Below are 21,676 nucleotides of genomic sequence, written 5' to 3'. Positions count from 1 at the left end.
TGTTTGAGTTTGATGATAGTTTTGCCCTCCTACTCCCCCTTAAATTATTTTCATTCAAAGCAGCAAATTCGTTTGTGTCCCCCCTTCCTTTTTTTTTTTTCTAAAAACATTAACATGTTAATTCTTATTGTAACTGTTCACCAAGTCTAGATAATGGCACGTTGTGTCAGCAGATATGTTAGCGAAAGTGATGAAAACTGTGGAGATATACTTGAAGGTTTTGATGGGTAATCAGAGCTTATCTACTTGTAATTAATTTGTCACCACAGTGAAGATTTGAAATTGAAATCCATTGACCAGACTCTGATGTTCATGTATACCTGAAGAAAACTTAGGATATGAAAGACTATTCTAATTTACAGTGCTGCAGCTAAAATTGGATTCTGAGGTTTTGTGTCTTCAGTTCCAGAAAATCAGTTTTCAGTAGAGCACTGCTGAGATGATGTTAGAAAAAACTAGCTTGATTTCAGTCTTGAGGAGATCCTTATCTTCCCACTTAAAGAAAATGAAATGGAACAATGGCACATCACAGGATCTTGTGGCCATGATACATCAGGCTAAAATTCTATAGGAGACTTGACAGTTCTTTCTGATAGATCAGAAACGATGTGTGCCCAACAGCATTGGCACGAGGTATTGCAGCAGTACTAGCTCAGTTTTGAGGGAACTGGTGGAATGGATAACAACTGCTACCCTACCGCATGTTTCTCCCAAGAAAATATGTTCCATTCACATAGGCCATGTGTGGCTAAGTGTATGCTTGCCCTTCAACATTCTACCCAAGGTGTTCTCAGAAAGCCTAATGACTTAGATCCAAAGAAAGCAGACGCATTATACAAGATGCACTAGTTTATAGACACAGATCAATCACCGCACAGCATTCCACTTTGCACAGAAGGATGTGAAAGGAAAGACAACAGAGTAAAATGAAAAAAATCAAGTCTCGGGAATCCCCAGTTAGTATCAGTTTATATACAGCTTCAAAAGGGAAGAATTAACTTATTTTTTTATATAGTATATTAGTATATTAGCAAATATAGAATATATAGAAAAATAGAATATATATTAGCAAAAAAAAAAAAGAAAAAAAACCCAAACTGGTCAAATCTGTATGTTGAAGGTAGCCTTTTTATTCTACAGAAGGAATTACCACAGCATTTGTTTATATGCTTCAGAACAGAACAAGGCATCACCACAGGGAATGAGTCCTTGTCCTCTCTTTCTTAACAAGTCACTTTATCATTATCACTTTCTGAAAGAATTATTTATAGAAGATTCTCTATAGATATTCATTTGGGGGCATATACCTAAAGAGACAATCACTTAATATAATAAACATCTTAATTTAGAGTTAACATTTGACAGTATATTCCTCTTAATGCTCAACTGGTAACTACCAAAATGTTTCAGCTTAAAGAGGGACCCTTTCACCTGAGGGAGGGGGATGGGAGGTGCACAACATCTAATGGCAGAGCCATGTTTTAATCTTCTTATCAGTCACAAACCTTATGTTTCAGTGTTTATACTAGTTACTGTAGCTATTTAATTGCTAAATCAAAGGCTTTCCCACACTTAATATGACCTCTCACTAGATACTCCTGCCCACCAGGTTTTGACTTCTCTTACTTCCCAGTGGAGTGGATATCTGTTTTGTAATGCCCCACAATTTCAAGTGGTTAGGGTCCCAATTTGCTATGTGCTGGTGGTCAACGCATGTCTTAAAAGTTGGATGCTTACTTCTTCTCATTAAATTAAGCTTCTAGGCAAGACCCGTGAACTCCTTACTAGTTTGTGTTATAATCTTATACGCAGATCATGCCTGCCTGCTCCGCGCTCTCCTCAGACCAAGTGCACCCTGCAAGCAGCCCTGGACCCTGGCACATTCACTCTTCTGGGCTATATAATCCAATGCTTTGACTCACCAAGGCATTCATCACTTTGCTGCAACTTGTTCCTAAGGCAGACACAAATATTGCAGGCTCAACAGCAGAATGGACTGGGAAGCTGCCAGAAAACTAGTTTTCCTCTGAAAAATACCCAAATCAATTTAAATTAACACAAAACAATATACTGGTTTCCACAGACCTTTCACCTCCACATTGTAATTTCTACTCAAAGTTGCAACAGAGCTGAGGGCAGCTGAGCAGCCTGAGGGTCAGGACACCCTCAAGAAGGTGGAAGAGGTCAGGTTGGGCAATGATTCAGACCCAGAGCTCCAACCTGAGTTTTTCACCCTCAGCCAGCTGTCTACATGGGGTGTTTCTTTCTGGTGGTTACAATACTGTTAACAGTGCCAATCTGAGGATAGGAGAGAAGCATCTACAGAGAAAACACCTTTTATTAGACCAACGATTGGTTGGGAAAGATACTTCTGCACCCACAAGCTTCTCTTCAGATTTGAAAAAGCAGCACAGTCTTTCTCCCTCCTCTTCCATCTCCCCTGCCCCCATTCCAAAATATCTTGAGTTCACCCCAATACAGACTAGGTGAAGAAATCCCCAAAAAGACTTAACAGATGGGGAACCCATTTTTTGTTCCATTTCATCCAAGAGTATTAATTCACTGCTGACTGCAGCTGACAGAGAAGCTGGAACTCAAAGGCAAAAAACCCCACTGAAACAGCACTCTAAATGGATGTAGGAAAGTACTAGTCAAACACTTATTTCTAACTTAAAATAATTCACAGAAGCGTTGATCCAGCTGACACTGCTTGCTTAGATGCATCCTCCAAAAATAAAATATCTGGTAAAAAGGAGACAATTTGGACCCAAATGAATTGTGCACAGATTTTGGAGTATGAGGGTCTTCTGTTTAAGATGGATACTGTAACTACACCTACTTAACATTTAAATATTTAGAGACAAGAACATTTGTGTTTGGGAACGGTCTGCATTCCTGGCTTTTTAATGACAGCCAAGAAACTAGTCCTTCCATTCGTTCAAACTCTATTGACACATTGGCTTTGCTGCACAATCAGTGAAAACACAACTTAGCTGAGCTGCACAGATGTTTTGAACTGGCCCAAAAGGCCAAGCAATGCTATCAGCATCCAGACACCTTAAAGTTGTTTCCCTGAGCATTCATGCACACATCCGTACTTTGTATTTCTTCTTTCACCACTGATATCCAATAAAAAGCAACTAATTTAACAAGCTTACCAGTAGATGCTTCTATATTTCACTTATGTCAAAAAGAAAACATACTGTTTTTCAAAAAAGACAGCTATTTAATATACCATTGCTGCTCAGACCTGGAAGCCAGGCATCAGACACGCAGCTTATAGAAGTCACTGAAACAAGGGAATAACAATGTATTTGTAAAACAGTATATTGATTATTATGTTTTTTTTAAAGGGCATGTGGAATTTTCCCTGGGTGTAATTCAACACGCCTTGTCAAAGAAACATTTTCTTTGTATGTGCAAATTGAGCATTTATCTTTTCAGCCATTTGGGAGCAAGTGGCTTTGTGCTTTCGGCATCCTTTGTGCCACTGGTGTGTATACGCTTCCCATATCCACTTCATACCAACCTTTAAGTATTGCGACCACTGGGGCCAGCCTGAAAGCTTCCTCTTAACCGCATTCACTTCTGATATCATTGTGCTTCCTTTGTAGCCCTTCAAAACAGACAAACTTCCAAGAAGCCCTCTAATACTCGGACTTTGAAAAGACCTGCTGTGTTCTCAGACTGCAATCATCAACAGTGCCTGCTGCTCTTGCCCAAAGACCCCCCAAAAATATTTCTAGCAAACACATGTATTGCTTTATCTCGCCTTCCTTTGCACAATCCAATAATTATATATTTTTTTTTAACCTCTGGGTATTTTTTAGAGCAATTTGGCTCTTTCTGTTTTACTGTATGTGATCTATTAGCTGCATAACTTTACAGACCGAGATAGGTTTCACAGTGATTCTCAGACATCCAAAACCTCAGAAGCTGAGGGAAAAAATGGAGTAATGGGGGCTAATTTGTCTGGCTGCCCAAACCAAAAACATAAAAATTACATGAAAATCAGAGAAATAACTTCATGGATAGGTGGTCTGGCTCCAAAAATGATGGTTCTTGAGTCCTAACATCTGGGGGAGTGATCATTTTCCATGTATAAGCAGCTCAGTTATTCATTAATATTAAAATATTTTACATAGAAAAGTAGTGTGGAACAAATGCTAACTAAAAAACTTCAGATCCAACAAAAAGGAAAAAAATCAAAGACATTTTAATTTTCCATAGTTATTAATGTTTGTTCCCATAAACATAAAGTATCAGCTATCTCCCTTTATGGTAATTTGATAGTCATATTAAAGATACAAAGATACCAGAAATGTGTAGAGGGGAAAAAACACCAGCAACAAATTAAATTATATTGATACACCATAGGAACAACTAATGGCATATTTTGACTAGATAAGTAACCAGCTTTTTTCCCCTTAATTTTAAAAAAATGTTTAGTATTAAGAACTTTTTATGATTTCCTGTGCAGACTTTTTAAAAACGTTTAATTAACCCCATAATTTCCCCTTGTCCTCCAGCCACTGGAAGCAGTTATCTCGACAGTGGAAAATTGTCTCGAAGTACTTAAGTGTTTAAGATTGGGAAAAAATGCAGAAGCTAGGTTGGTTGTGGGATAGTGCCCTAGCCTTTCACCTCTCCTGAGCTGGGTAAAAAAAAAAAAAAAAAAAAAAAAATCTGTCTTAGGTCATAAGTCAAATGGGCTTCATGATATGGAGTCCCTCAGGAACGCAGAGAAATGAGGAATGAGACACACACGCACTAGGACTCATAACCTACTTCTGCATTGCTGTGAGCTGGCTTCCTATTAAAACATCACACAAGCATGCACCTTCCTACTGAATCTTACCTGGATTCATCCTAGGAAATTCTTCAAAAATCTAAAGCTTTCAATCACTGAAACCACACATACACATAGACAAAAAGCCCTTCAACTGTTCTTGGGACCTACACCTCTATGTTCAACAAGCTGACCTCTTGGCATGTAAAATGCTGGGTTCATTCTTCCTGCTCCTGCGCAGATAAACAGGCATTTGTGTCCCATGCCCTGCTATGCTGAGTGAGGTGACTCAAACAGCAGGACCCCTGCCACTGCCTGTGGCAGGCTGTGCCACAAGCCTGCTCTCAGGACGTGGGGTTTGTATGTTCAGCCTCATCTTCCTTCTCTTCATTTAATCCTGTAAGCCTTCATCTTACTCTCCTGAATCATCCTTCAGGCCAGGTCATTAAGGAATCTCCTATTCTTATCAATCCCTAGTAGCTCAGGACAGCAGAAAAATACTTGTATGCCAGGAGAACAGCGCACACAGGATTAACTGAGCGGAGAGGTTTTCACTACAATACCTTTCCTCTCTGTCATAAGCACTAAAAAATCAAGGCAAAGCCTATAATGTTTATAGGGAGTAGCAGTGACTTCCTCTAGTCCAGCTCACATAGCTGGAAGGGAAGAGAAAAGCTCCTGGGCGCAAATGACTTTTTCAGGGCTCGCTGCATTATCATTGCACTGCTGCAGCTACAATTATATTTCTACTCCTTTGATAAAGACTAGAATTATTATGCATAGTCATATGTGCATATATGTATATATGCATACATAGATACATGCATCACACATGTATATAGCTGAGAAAGATCTAGACAATGAGATTTTTACAGATAATATGATGAACACATCATACTACAGGTTTTGCATGAAAATACGTGTCCAAATACAGTTCTTTCCTCCAGCTACTGAACACGGTGCTTAGGCTGGACATACTGCAATAGAGCTGTAGCAACTGTATTAAAATTGTATTCTGAGAAGTAGAAGTACATTTTCACGAGGCTTTACACATGGTCAAGGATTCAACCCTGCCATTAAAGAGAACAGTCAGCCAGTAAATATCTTGTGCTGTTCTTCCCTAGCAGGAGTGTAATTACACCCCAGCACACCAAACCGCTTTATCTCGTCCTTGCGACCTTTATCCTTTAGCAAACCCACAAAGAAAAAAAGAAAAAAAAAAAAAAAAAGCTGGCATTCTTGCTCCAAGAGCACCACATACTACTTTTAACCTGCTTCAAGATTTCACTGCCCTTCGAAACACTGAACTCTCCTCTGTGTGAACAACCTGACAAGAAGCCAGGCAAAGGGCCACTGGTCGGTCAACAGGAAGTAAGCTGGGACAAAAGGTCCAAGTTGAGGAACGCTTCTCTGGGCTCTCTGTCGATGTGCAGCCTCGGCAGCCTGCGCTTGGGGCAGAGCCAGCATAAAAATGTACTCCGGGTAACTGTGGGCTTTGATTAAAAAGCCACAGTGCTTAATAACAAAACCTGACTGGAGAAAAAAAGAGGACTGAAAATGAAAGAGCCAAGCTTATGAAAAATAGCTCGTGCCTTCAGGCTCTTTTTAAAAATGTGTTTTATTGACTTTTTACTCGATTAAAGGATATTGTTATTCTCTCCTTAGATACTGTCCATTGCTTCATACTGCACATCAATAGATGGTGAACCAATGCAAAAGGCTTAGGTAAAGCAATCTAGAGCCATTGCGTGAACCAGTTCATGTTTCTCTTTGCATCTCGGAAAAAATGAGCTCTTGAACTATTCAAAATCCCATTAAACCCACACATGAATAGAAAATAATTGCATTTCCAGAACGTCTGTGTGTGCACTGACACTAAATACTAAGTACGTGTAGACCCTGCTAGATTCTGAGCACTTCCGAGTTAACTGCTGTGAGAAGCAGAAGCTTCCAGGCAGCTCAACCAAGTGGCATCACCACTGCCAAAAGACGTTTGCTCAGTGAAAAATCTCCAAAGCAGGACTTCGGGCTGACATATGAAGGCCCTTTAGGTATCACAACAGGTGTTCAAAACTAGCTGCTTAACCACATAAAAAAATCACTTACCTCATTTGCAACAGCCCGTTGTACGTAAAAAGAACACGTAAACTTCTCTTGAAAGGGGTATATTTATCTGTAGCCATCCCTGAAACTTTACTGCATGCAGCTTTGGGGGATTCAATCAGATCTCCCTCTTCTGCCTTCCCCCCCCCCCTCCCCCCCCCCTTTTAAAAAAGCTTCTGAATTTCTTTTGCACATAAGAAAAAAATATCCTTAAATGAGACTCAGACCTCAAATACGACTTTCTAAAACAGGACTGTGGATTCCTCTCCAAGTAATTTCAACTGGATGACTAAAAATTTCAACTGAATTATTAAAAATACAAAGATTCTTTTTCCTTACTGCCAGAAAATTTCTGAGTGCCCCAAAGTCAGTTGGCTCAAAAAGTATCACTAATAAACAGAAGAATAAAAATAATTCACAAATTAAAATTCTTCATTACAATCTTTTGTTGTGGTGAGAAACCTTTTCTACTACATTATCTGACATGCTTATAAAGGCCTTTGCATTTAAAATGTGATTAACTAGTTTTTCTTATAGTTCAGGATGAAACCAAAGTAGCAATACAGGAAAATAATTACCATCCATCATCTGTTTGGCTGCCCCCTTTGCAAGTTCTCACTCCATGAAAAATGCAAAGGAGGTTGTTGCTCCTTTGCTGAAGGTAAGCTTTCTCCTAAATAACTTGTATTCACCCGAGTGGTGTGTGGACCTGAAAAGTTACCGAGGAGCATGCAAGAACGTGCTGCCTTATGGTAACATGCTCATATGAGCCTTCGTTCCCTCTCTCCTTCCTTTGTTGAATTTCTGAGATAAATAGCAAGAATAAAAAGCGGTGAGAAGAAATTTTGCAATAAAAGTGATCTAATATGATGCTTATATCATACCGGGGACATACTTTTAACTAAGAAGGGGAATGACTGCCTGGCAACAGCTTTGAAAAACACATACTAGAGTTCATAGTGCTAGCAATCTGAACTAGCAATGTCATAGGAGCATCAAAGCGGAGATCTTACTGCAATGCATGAACAGGAAAGTGGTGCAAAACCCAACTAAATTAATCCTTCCACTATTCAGGTTGGACATTTCTGCCCAGTTACGAAAGCCACGTTTCATGACCAACAGGTTAAGTCCAAAGTAGGAACAGAAAAACAATTACATGCCTAGGTAGTATGATCTGAGAGGAAAGACTGAAATAATCGGGGCTCAGTTACTAGAGAAGGCAGAAGAGACAGGATAACAGTCTTCTGGCAAATTAACAGTTGCTGCAATGCATAAAGGTAAAACTATTTTTCCATGTTCATTGGGAACAGCAGCCTAAAACACAGCAAGGAAAATAGATTACATGTCAGAAAAAAATCTGTGGGTAAGCATAGCATGCACTGCCTGGGAATGTTCAGGAATCCCAGTCATGGAAGTTTTTGGGGACAGGATGTAGGAATAACTGTAAGAAATAAATCAGATATTGTTAAGTCTGCCTTAAGATCAGATGGATGGACTATATAAATTCTTACCAGCCCTGTCTTTAAATATTATTTTTATAGAGCCCCATTTTAATCTCATTTGAAACTGCAGAATTTATGCTAATGTTAGACTGAATATCTCTCACAACAACAGGTTTATACTACCTAGCTGTCATTGATAACTTGAAGCCTGTAATAAATATGTTTTGTAACTAATGAAATGTTATACATATTAAGCTAACTAGCAGCTGAAGAAAGACTGCATATTTCATTCCAGTATTTTTTCATTTCTAAGGACACCTAAATTTTTCACATTAACCTCTGTAAATTAAAAGACAGATTAGCATTTGAAACCTTATGTATTAAGTGGACGGACAAAATTCATCAAAAAAATGTGCACAGATATAAATTTCAGGCTATTCAGACAGTCAATCATTACACAGCTGGCACTGCTGTTGCTTTGTCTGCTATAGTCTGTTTGAAATTATGTTCACCTCTCCTGTAAAAGCTTTCAGAAAACTTGAGAATGGTTTCTGATCCCTTTTATTTTCAGTGCCCAGTAACAAGACCCATGGAGGACTTCTGCTTCCGCCTTCTGGACATAACTTTCTGGAATTTTAATTTGACTGGTAGAAAATAATAAACCACAAAACTTCATGATAGTGGTAACCAAGCTTTGACTTTCCATAGTCATCCCTTACAGAAGTCAATCCTTCAGGAACAATTAAGAAAATGTGAAAGATATTGTGGAGTATAGTGTCTGAAATACAAGGAACACTGATTCTCTATTTCCTTATTTTCTGTGTCTTCTGTTGTTTTCCCTCTTGTTTGTTTGTATGTTACACTGTCAGGCACACTGGAATTAACCAGAAGATATGACCCAGATGTCAGTGCATTTGTAGTGGAAAAAGGCAATTTTAGAGTCTAGTGCTTAATAAAATTTTTGCATGATTTCCTACAGCTGTTATCCATGTGTTATTTCAGGATAGCTGAATCACTGCACTGTTAAAGAACTGAAACAAACATGCAAAACATGCTGAAAATGCAAATCCACAAGTTACTTTAATGTGGGATATAAGTGTAACGGAGCATTTGGGGCCAGCACTGATAAATAACCACTACGTTCTCCTTGCCACCAGACTCTGGATTCCAAAACCAAAACCCTACTTAAACATATGTATTTGCCATACATAATTATAACATCCTGATTTAGTCACTGGAGCCTGTTCTTTCCCTTAGGTTTAATCCTGTTTACTTGTGACACGATGTGGGTTCTCATTGCACTTCAGAATCCAGAGGCAAAATAAAAGTCTGTGGTTTAAAACAAAAGCTAAACAGAAATTCCTCCATCTGAACTGCACGTCCGATGATCCTTAGGGCCACAATAATGTGTAAGTTTCAGATGACAGTCCTGGAGCTTTAAAAAATAAATGTCCTTTTCTCTTGAAATGTAAGAGAACAGGAATTAGTTTACCCTATGTTACGAACAGGAATGTGATCACTTTTCATTGCCTATATGAACTTTGAATAAGAAGCATTTGCCCTCATCTGTCACACAACAACAATACGAGTTCAACAAGCATTAAGCTTACCCTAAAAAATAGATGAAAACAAATATCTATGCTTATGAATACACTTCCACTGCACTTGGGTGGCCATCTGCAAAAGAAGAGATGCTGGGACCGAAGTCTCCTCTGGTATAATTCCAATGACCTCGAAGTTAAACTAAGACTTACTTGCCCATTACACTTACTGATACACATCAGGATTTTTAAATAAAAACATATCTTGGGTGAGAGAGTTCCAGAAACAGATGCACAAAGCCTTAGAAGGGTTTTGTACACAGCATGGTGTAACTGAGTGATCCTGTCCAGCAAAACACCGGAAAAGCTCATTAATCAAGAGCCAAAAGCCCACACTCTGGATTTTTTTGTTTATCTTCACATAATTTGTTTACATAAACTTTGCACAATATTTTCCAACCCACTGTTCCTTTGGTATTTACTTATCTTCCTAGCAAAAGTTTCCTGCCAAATAAATAATTAGAGGATAGATTCTTCCCTTCCTAATTATTAATTATTGCTACTAGTAAGAGAAGATATTTAAAGAGTTTTGATAGTCAGGAACAGTCTACTCTGATACATTCATCAGTGGTCCAACAATTTCAGCCCTTCACACCATTTCTGATAAAAAATGTAACATAACATCATTAGAAAATATAAGGCTTATACAAAGGCAGATGGCTGAAAAGACTGCTCCACATTTCAAGTAAGAGGCTGTGATTTAAGGAGGTCTTTCTGGAGGAAGAGATTTTGCAGAATTTCAGCTGAAGTGGGCTGCCTTCTCTGTAAAAGCAGGCAGGGTTTACCGGAGCAGAGAGGAAGGGACAGTGAGGGAGTGAGTTAGCAAAAGGCAAACAAGTTGCACACCCTGTACACTAGAAGGTGGCCAAGTATTCAGAGCAAAGAGTAGGATCTGGACCAACAGAGAAACTCTACTGCATCTTAAAATTATCCTTCCTTGCCCAGAGCTCTGGCTATAATCTATGTAAACACTGACAAGGGTCCTCTCATGCTTCAGGGCAGAACACAGGATACCTGGCCTCCAAATGCTCTACCACTGCCTAAAAACAATTTTTGATAAAACTACTGTTAATGCCTGCATCAAATCCCCCTTCCAGCACCTTTATTAGAAGTCATTAATAATGGCAATCTATAGGATTGCACAGAAATGGTGACCCACCAAATGAGTCACTATGGGTGTTCATGACAAAACTTGTTTTTCTCTTTTAAAATACTTTAAATAATCACTGAAAAGACACCTTTGAAACAGGTTTTGTTGTTAAAAAGGTGGCCTATCAATAACAAAACACACCCCAAAACCAGCTGCTTCACATTCCATTCATCAGTCTTTAGGTTGCTTGTGTCAAACATTGACAGGTTTAATGCATTGAGAGATAGGAGTTTGTCCTTGGCTCCAGCAGGAGGGAGGAAATGAAGGCTGAGCACCAGCCCACAGCACACATACTGAAAAGCCTTAGGAGTAAATTGGGGCCTTGGAAGCACTCATCCTTCCATGCCCTGGTATCACCCCGTGCAGACATCACAGGAGACACAGATGTGTGTGTGCATCACCCTGAGCAAGGACAAAAATAGCAATCCCTGAACTAGAGCACCTTCTTTTGGATGTGCTTGGGGCAATGCAATGATAACGGGCATAAGGCCCAGTGTTATATCCAGGGCAAACCCAAAAATCTCTCCTAGGCTTTATAAAAAACCAAGTAAGTCTGTCTGTATAAACACATATACTAGAATGTTCTGCACTAACACAGAGCAAACAGCCCCTACAAATGCAAGCATACACTAAGCAGACAAATAGATTTCTCTAATTTCAATTTTATGGGCAAATCTGAAGAGTGCCAAGAAAGTACAGGTACATTCAAGAGACACACCTGTCCTGTAAGTCACAAAGGTCTTGAAAAGAAAGACTAAGAGCAAGTCACAGTACCTGTTGCCTGCTGAGACAGCTGACAGAGGGCAGAAAAGAGGAACAAGTGTGGAGTGCTGTTGTCCCGAACCATCCCCCCACATCAGGAAATAAAAGATGCTGGTGACACTGAATTTAGGACCTGTGCTTCCTAACGACAGTTTTGTACAGAGCTTGGGAAACTATATGATCACAACTTGTAATGGGAGTTTGTCCTACCTTGCAGTGTCCCAGAAGCAAACGTGTTCACCCAGGCAATCTGCCAGTTAAAGGAAATCAAGGGTAGCAAGGCTGAGCTCAAGCCTGGATCTTGTTTCCCTACAGAAATGGGAGAAACTCCAACACTTCCCAGGACAGTCCTCACTTTCCTCGGGGCTCCATCCCCCCAGCTCCTTCACAGCTTGCTATGAGAATCAGGGCAAGTTCATTCTTGTGTACACATCACCCAAGACAATTTGTTTAGGAAAGGCAGGCATCAACTCCAACTGCAAAACCAGCAATGTTTCCTCTAAGTTTGTAGTACCAACACATGAACCCCTCTGGTGCTGTAGAACACATCAGTGTTGCATGCCAAATTCAAGACACTTATTTTGTCCTACACATGGTTTACATTATTAATTATTAAATTCATGTTAAACACAAGATTGAGTATATTTTAACCATTACCAAACCATGGTCACATTCCCATCCTTACACTGGGCACCATCCCCAAATAAAATGGAAGATTATGTTCATTTTTGGTCTTGGTCTTCTTTTGTCCAGGAAATGCAGTGGCTAAACTACCGTGTGAACAGCACCGTTGGCCACCCAGCTCTAATCAGATTAGGAATACCTACAGCTCACTGAGAAATACCAGTGGTGTGGTCAGTGTCACAACCTACTTCCTGAAAGACTGTCCTGATTATAATGCAGTCTGCCTTGGTTAAGATAGGCAATAGGTTCAGAGTTAGCCGATTCAGCTACCCAACTGACATGTCTGTCTAGGAGGATAATAAAAAGCGAAAGTCACTTTCAAGATCCTCTACCTTCTCTGGGTATTATATATAGTCAAGAGAGGCAAAAATGTCTCATGGCAAACACTAACCTGGAAAATCTGCTCTACTATACACTTTCTTTAGAATTCTGTAAAATGGGATTAATGGTACTTCTCCCACATCCTGGGGTGCTGAGAGATCAAATGCATCCAAGACTGTGAGGCACTCTGAGACTTCAGCAATGCAAGTCGTAGAGCAATCCAAGATAGACAGATAATCCTCATTTATACCAGATGGGGAAACACTGAAGCAAAGAGAAGTTAAGCAACCTGTCACTCAAAAAAAAATGTGGAGAGTACCGCAAAGAGAATTTTATCCCCCTCTCCCCTTCTCTACTTCAGATGTTTGGAACAAGCTTCAACATGAAGAATATTACTGGAAATAACAGCATGGGAGACAAGTGACTAGCAGATTCCCAACTACATATCCCAATGAATATCAAACACCATATCCTCTACCCCGTCACTGGTGTTAGCATACATTACCGCACAAAATGACTGAATGCAGCATGACTATACTCATTTTGGTAGTGATTTCTTAAGTCAGTCAAGGGAAGAGCTGGCTGTCACTTCTAATCCTTTACTATGAAAGGTGGCAGCACCAGCTCTACCTCGACCCTTCTGCAGGATCTTACACATCTGAGCACCAAGGGGCTCACAATTACTAAACAAGTTTCCTGGCAATGTAGTAACTAATGACATTGGAAGAATTAATCTTTATTTCCACTGGTAATGCCTCTGCCTGGGTGGTTTCAAGAAAAGTTATAAGCCAAGGAATAGCAATTTAGAAGCTGTAAATGTGAGGACAGAGATGTCTGTGGGATTTGTGTGTGTTAGCTCTGCTTGCAACAATAGATTAGGAAATCACATCAAGAGTTACAAATGAAAAAAAAAGGGGGGTGGGAGGGAGGAGGAGGGAGAACCTGAAGTTAGACTGAAGGGAACTGCTGCAAACTTTGCACTTTTGAAAAAATACATCCAATAAGAAGATCCTCATAGGTTAAGAGAGTTTATACCTCCCACATTCAATCACAAGTTACACAGCTACAGTATCTCCCATGTGCAAAACAGACGCATGTGGTGATTTAAACCACCCAGGAAATCAACACTTTACAGAATGATTGTTTTTACTACCAAATGTTCAAATTCAGAAATGTTTAAAAATCAGAAAGCATGTATTGCCATAACTTTAAATAAGCACCAGTATTTCAGCAGTTTTATTAATGATTTCCTCAAGCTCAGCCCTCTAGAAATGTCCAGTTCAAAACAACACACTTTTAAAAAAAATGAGTGGAACTGTAGAAGTCATACGTTTATAATATTAATAACCATTATACAGCAATTTGTTATGACAACACTATTTCAGAACTCAACGATATGATCAGGCAAGAAATCAGCTTCCTTAAATATCAGGGTTTATGGACATTCTCATATCACATACGTATAGATATTCAAGCTTTTCCAGAAACAACACAGGCATTCCATTCAATCATTTAAAAGGAAATACAGTTGTCTGAATTATTTTTAACTATCAAAAATCTGTCATTATGTAATATTATGTTCAGCAGTTCATCTGATTCTCTCTAGAAAAAACAAAGTGCTGAGGTCATTGAGTTTAAATTTAAAACAGCAAAGCAGTGTGACCAGGCTCCTGCTTTCTGATGGCAAACGCTGATAAAATACTCTGCTCCCTCCAAGACTAAAATGTGTCTTACGCTAATCTAAATGGTACTTTCCATGAACACTGACAGCAGTGAAACTCACCGAGTACAAATATTAATGACGAATGACCACAGACGTATGGCCACAATAAACTCATTATCAATTCAAAAGCACGGGAGTGGGAACATATCTTTGAGCAGTTATCCAGCACTGCTACTACTTTTTATTTACCCGAGTCACTGTAGCTATTATCTGCATAAGGGGTACTACTGCATATTTTTAGTAGATAAATTTGGAATTTTCATAGCAGTCCTAGTAGCTTGCATGGCCAGAAATCAGTACATTTCCCACAGTTGCGTGAAAAATATGGAACTAAAGGGGCCATCTCCATTTTTAAACTCAGGTTTACTGCATGGGATTAAAAAATACAGATCATATATTTATCACTCAGTAATTATATTTCACTTGCCAGGACTCTGTGTTTTAGTTTTCTTAATTACACCAATTAATGCCATATTTTTCTGGTCTAAATGGTTTTTATGAATTCTTTACCTCCTGGAGACATTTGTAAAGAGTTTATCGAGATGCACATGGGACAGCAAAGAAACCTCAGGTGGTTTAATCCTAGCTTTGCCAACACTTCCCTCTGTGACAGTGGATAAAAGACAACCTCTTCCTCTCCCCTCCTGTAGCTTCAGTTTCCATGAAAGGATCTCAAAATAGACTAACAGACCTCCTGTGAGGAGATCCTAAATTTATTAAACTATTTTAAGGAATAGAAGTTCTGACTATTAATAATTTAGCCCTATTGTTGAACCATATAAATACAGACACTGCAAAATTGCCTCACATCCCTATTAACTACAACCACTCAAGCTAACAGTAGTCCATTATTTGTGACAGTTCTCCAGTTTGAGCTTGCTAGTTGCTCCTGTTGCATGAATTAGGAGTCTTCCATCATCTCTAAGGTAAGGACTCAAAATGCATGACTTCAGAATATACTTTTCAAGTGTTTCTTATTCTTAATTTTCCCACCTAGCACTTATTATTAGCCTACACCAATTTTCCTCAGGCCAAGTAGTGCCATCACTGCTTCCACACAGCCTGGCCTTTCCTCCTATCGATCTTCCTTGGGAACAGGGTCCAGAGAGGATTTCCTCTTTGTCAGGTGGCAGAAACCCACAGGTAGTATTTTAATAGAACAATTAACAGAAAAATAAAACCCTGTGGAATCTTCAGATGATAATTTGCAGGACTTTTTGCAGAAGGGGTTGGCCAACATACCCTAACAGGCACAGTCTCTAATAAGAAGTTTGTTTTTTCTAGGCAAAGCTCACATCATTCCTCCTTTCTGTGGTGGTATATACCATATTTGCCAGATGAGAAGGACGTGCTCTTTCCAGACTTTATTTGCTTATCCTCTGGGTCTTGGGGTTTTTGTTTGGTTTTGGGTGGGGGTTTTTTTGTTTATTTTTAAGATGATTGGTAATACATTGTGGTACAGCTCTCCCATTATAACTGGGGGGTAGGTAGGGTTTTAAATGCAAAAGTTATCCTAGGTGCTCTTTTTAGCAGAAGAAAAAATAAATAGTTTAGTCAAGACTCAGATGACTAATGACAGACTAAGCATTTGTTTCATTAGTGACTTCCTTAAGTTTACCTGCACTGGCATATTATGAAGGAGGGCAGGTGTGATAGCTGTCTACAAATACATGACAGCATGTCATAAAGGCACAGAGAAGCCGATTATTCATATTGCCAACAAAGGGTAGAATAGGAAAAAAAGGGCCTTCACAATGTTTAGAAATCATTCCAGAAATAGTGCCGATTGAAAAGGAGAGACATGCAAACCGAGACTTTCGGAAGGTTCATGCCAGGTCGCCCACATATAACGCATTTCAAACATCATCACATTAATAAAATCCCCTATGCCCTAAATATTTATTAAATAGGACTTCCTAAGTACATTTTAAAATGTGTCATGACACCGATTTGATTTCAAATCTGATCATAAAAACTAAAATCAATCTCCTTTAAAAAAAAAAAAAAAAACCAAACCCCAAAAAAACCCAGCCCAAGGGAAAGCAAACAAAAATAGTTTAAGGGCACCAATATATAATTCCCAGTTTATAACGTCACTCATACACTCACGTGGGGTAATGCATCTTGTTCTGATAACTTTCATAGTGGCGATTTGTAAACAAACCAGAGGGTTTGTTCACTGATGAACAATAACATTGAATAGAGGTCAGCAGGAACAGTTTTACAAGGAATGATTGCTGAAGCTAAAATATATTTGTTGGGCTGAGTAAATACAAGAAAAGGAAGAATGCATTTTAACATTGAACTATAATATTGAAGGGTAAAAAGTAAAAACCAAAGAGGGAGATGAATTAATTAGTGTGGTGCCCAGAGGTAGGGGAGGAATGATAATGAAGAGTAGTGGGATTAAATTAGGAAAAGCACAATTTAGGCTGAGTATAAAGAAAAAAAAACCTTACTAATAATGAGTTTTATTGTATCGGGAATTAGTCTCTCGGGTGAAATGATGGAAACACCTGTCTAAGATTTAGCACTTTTAAATTTAGGTTGTGCAAAGGCATTAATGTATAATACATAAACTATGCACAAAGGCATACACACTTTGGGGAATATACCAGTGCTGGTGGAGACAGAAGGAGCGGATGCAGCCACATCCTGTCACATCTCTACGACGGCGGTACAATTACCAACATCCTCTTCAAGAACTGCCCAAAACACAGTCTGCACACACATCGGACAAGTTCTGCTTTGAAGCATCATCCACATGGAAATAAGAGATGGGCACATGCCTGAGGGGATGGGCACACAGGTAGGTGGCAGAAGTGGCTGGCTCAGCAGAGTCCCAAGCACGGCAGCGTAAGGACACATCAGCACAAATGGACTCTGTTCCCAATTCCAGCACCGACTCTCTTTGCCACCCTTCCGTGCCTTCCTTAGCATGCCCTTACCTACTACAGGCAAAACAGTTAGAATGCTACAGGGAAAGAAATCCATAATCAAAAATGTAGAATTTAATTTGTCCTAAATAAAGTGTTTTGTTTCTTTGGAGATTAGCTAGCTCATGCCACAGCATTCAGAAGCCAGGCTTGGTGCTCTACTCACAGCATGCTGGTTTTTAGCTCTTTCTGAAGTAAATACAGTGGTTCAGAGACACGACTGCTATTGCTGCTGCCTCTTCGTTTAGTTCACGAAGGCCAAGCATGCCAGCTAACCCCACTATAAAACAAAACAAAGCAGCCCTTCAAAAACGGCTACAAGACAAAAATGTCATAGTGTAGCTGGCAATCTGACTTCTTGTTTGTAACAGTTTTCCTGCTATTTTAAGCAGGAAACATCACCTGAACCTGTTCTAACATGTTTCTGGCTTTTGCTCTGCCTATCTCAGATAAAAGTAAAAATCAGCAAATGCTTTGCAGGCAATTCTGAGAGCACTGCAGGGACCACAACTGCATAAACAGTTTGTGCCTAATAACAGGCAGGTCGTTCACCCAAGTGAAAAAGATATACATAGATATATATATATATATATATATATATAAAAAAAAAAAAAGGTTAAACCCTGTAGCTTTATCAGGAAATTTGAGGCTTTAAACTGGAAGCAATTTGTTCAATGGCTATTTTGACCACAGAACTTCCTAATCTCAGTTCCCATAAAGTCTGGCTTGGAGCCAGACAGAATGGTTCGTTTCAGCTGCGCAGATATCTTCCACAGAGGAAATAAAAGGATTTCAAACCCCAGAGTCATTTCCTTTGGTTCTCAGCTCATTCAGAAAAAATGTCCTTTCGGTCAGTGATATCTCCAACTTAATTCCTGCAACATGACTTTAAAAAAAAGGAAAAAAAAGTCTTTGTGGGAAACTTTTTCTGAAGGTTTGGAAGTGTGCCCTGAGAGCTCTTTGCCAGTTGCTGTAAAATACCTTCTTTCGTCCCAGAAGCTTGCAAAGCAAAAGGCTCTCTTCTCTTCTGCATTAACTCTGAGCTTTCCAGAAGTTCTTACCATGCAGTCCTATTTAATAATTATAGGAGGTATTCATGTTCATACCCATAGAAGTAATAGTTTGCAGAACTGCGCATCAAAATAATCCATTACATATACTTGAATCACAGGGAATAATCCATGTGCAGCTTCAGGTGTGGTAGTGTAAGCAGAACAAGTAAGCATTTATCACGAGCAGCAACATATAGTTTTCCCAAGAGTACCATAAGTTTTAAGGGAAATAAGCATAATATATTACACACCTCTGTGCCTCACTTTTAGAAAGCAGTTGGCAAATATTTGAAGATTCAGCCCCAAATCTGAAAAGTGATCCGAAAGATTCAAATAGGATGTTTAAAATAAGCATGCAGGCCAGCCAACATAAATATCAGGAGTTTAATGTCCTCTCCAAGTGAGTACTATGCGCACTCCTTTAAGCTTAAGCATGTAGTTAGGGTTTCACTGAAATAATGGAGATAACATTTTTGACACACAGTCTAGCCATAATGACCAAATTAATTCCAAGCACATCAGGGAACAGGGACCACCACCTTTGCATCACCACAAAAGACAGAGGAAGCTTTTCAGATACATCCTCAGGCCTGTGATATTTCTAACAGTACTATAGAAAAAAATACTGAGTTATAGAGCTCAGTACAAATGGTAGCATTTCTCGGTCCTATAATAGCGAGTTTATGCATTCCTTGTCCTAAACTGAACTTTGAAGCACCAGGATGCATCACAGCCAACACGTTTAATCAAAAAGATTGATATTAGTGAAACTTAAGGCCTTCTTCAGTACTATACTTCAGCATGCATCTAAGTTAAGTATACACATCCGAAGGTGGCCCTTTTTATATTCAGAAAATTCAGAAGGCAGAGTAAAGGACACATGCAAAATGGAAAAGTTAATGAATTGAACCCTGCTGTCAACTTCAAATGTCAGCGCCAATCCTGTGACTAATAATTAAATTACTCTTTCTAGGAAAGTTTATCACCAGACCAAAAATACATTTTCAGCCATTATTTATGAATTGCAACTTGCATAACTTACATCTAAATGCTCACAATTGTCAATTTTTGCATTATAATGATGCAAGGTATTATATGAGATGGACCAATACATCAACTTTGAAGTAGCTCAACACACATATACACATATCTTTACATACATACATATACATATACACATATATCTCACAAGCTCCTTGATAACACTGCTCCACACAGGGCAACTGAGGTCTTAAAACTGAAGGCCTCCTTTACCCAAATTCAGAGATTTTTTTACAATGCCTTGAATAGCACAGACTAGACCTGCAATCTACAGTGTAGACCTCTACTAGAGAGCAGATAAACTATAATATTAGATCTTATTTCTATTTTCTGAAGAAATGTGGGGAGCTGTCTAATTTATAAAAGAAACAAAATAAGTAAAATAAAGAAGCACACTTTTCTATATGTCAATCTAAACATTTCTGTATTGCAAAGTTTTTTACAATGAAATCCTTATTTACCAGGATAAAATAACAGTGCAGACACATTGATGCAACATACAGAATGAAAAGTGTATGGGAGGTTTACATAACAGCTATTGTTTCTGAGGTTAAAATGGACTTTTTTTTTCTCCTTTTCAATTTTTCCCTTTTTTAAAAAAAGTTATATGTAAATTCAAACCAAATGTTGACGGGAAAGTTTCTCCCCTTTTACATTCCACTTCTCCCTTTCAGGAATACCAAACCCAGAAGCAGAGTGTCAGTCTTTACTGTCTAAACTGAAATGAAATTTCTGGTTTCACTTAGTCCTCTGGGCAACATGTGCTTCCACTCTTTTCCTAAAACACAGTGGGAACATGGGGCTTTAAAATCATAATCTGAAAATCCCATTTTCTTATGAACCTTATTAATATGAAAGACTAAGTGATAGTCTCAACTTCCAGTTAAAATAATAAGGGAGCATTTCATAGCCATTCCTCTGCCTTATCCTCACTCCCAAAACACGGTGAGCTCACCTGGCTGGGCTTTTGAAGGTTAATTTGACACAATCCATTTTGGAATTATTTTGTTTTCTTTAATGTGCAAAGCTGCAGACATTTCCTAGACCTCACAGTGGCAAACACGCATGTAATTTGCAAGGAGATGAACCACAAAGGAGCAACATTTGACTTGTTCAGCTCCTGCTCCCCAGCATTTCAGCAAACCATCGCAGCTCCCCCTCTGCAGTCCCATGCACCCCAAGCACAGCCAGTCAGCTTGGCGAAGGGCGAGCAAGATTGCTGCCTGCCACTTTAGCCCAAGAGCTGGGCTCTGCTCTTGAAGGAGCTGCCCCAGGAGCCATCCTCCAGAGACAGCTTTTTTTAAAAGCCTGGAAGAAAAGCATGGGAGAGTGCCAGTGCCCCAAGGGCCCTCTAGCCAGCATCCAGCGGAGCCCAGCTCCCAAATCGTTTGCCCCAAAGAGAGCAGCCCTAAAGGCAGCATGTCTCACAGCTGCCTCCCCAGCACTCCTTGCTGAGGTACGGCTAGTCAGCTTATTGTAGCAGTTGAATGAAATGCTGCACTGAAAAGCTGTATCTCGCAACATCTGCCTGACTCCAAACTCAGAATATTGGGGGAGCTCTATGAAATAAGTGCATGTATTTGGACAAGGAGTTGGTCATTGAACCCTCACCTCACTCTCAAGTAGTGCCACAACTCCTGTCATAAAAACTGAGCTTGCTCTACCTGCTGTACCGAAACTTTGCTGCTCTAGTGGTCACAAACTCTCACCCATATTTCACCTGTAATTTAATCACGGCCCGTTCACCCTCACTTATTCTTGCTGCCAGCACTGTGCACACATTTTTTCCCCTTGCCTAATACCACACACTGATTTCTTCATAGACAGTGTCTTTCCTGTTTTGTTTTGGTTCTGTAAATTTTTCCTAAATGCTATGTCCTCTATTCCTCACAAATCCCTCTCTACACTCTTTTGAGTAAGAGCCGCCCCAATTTTTCCAAGAACTAAGCTGAGTTTGACCGCATGGAAGGAGAAGAAAGCTCTAGCTTTTGTCCTTAGGGCAGCAACAGGAGGGGAGGTCAAACACGTTACCTGGATAGAAAGTCATCAAAGAAACAATCCTATCAGATACT

At 39.4% G+C, this 21,676-nt stretch overlaps 1 protein-coding gene across 11 annotated transcripts in view; it reads right to left on the bottom strand.

Annotated features, from left to right (window-relative positions):
• Positions 1 to 21,676, bottom strand: part of RBMS3 (RNA binding motif single stranded interacting protein 3) — a 722,581-nt gene that overhangs the window by 294,950 nt on the left and 405,955 nt on the right. The window lies entirely within an intron of this gene.

The sequence above is a fragment of the Falco biarmicus genome, chromosome 4, assembly GCF_023638135.1.
Source record: "Falco biarmicus isolate bFalBia1 chromosome 4, bFalBia1.pri, whole genome shotgun sequence".
Classification (NCBI taxonomy): Eukaryota; Metazoa; Chordata; class Aves; order Falconiformes; family Falconidae; genus Falco; species Falco biarmicus.
This window is presented reverse-complemented; position numbering and strand designations above follow the sequence as displayed.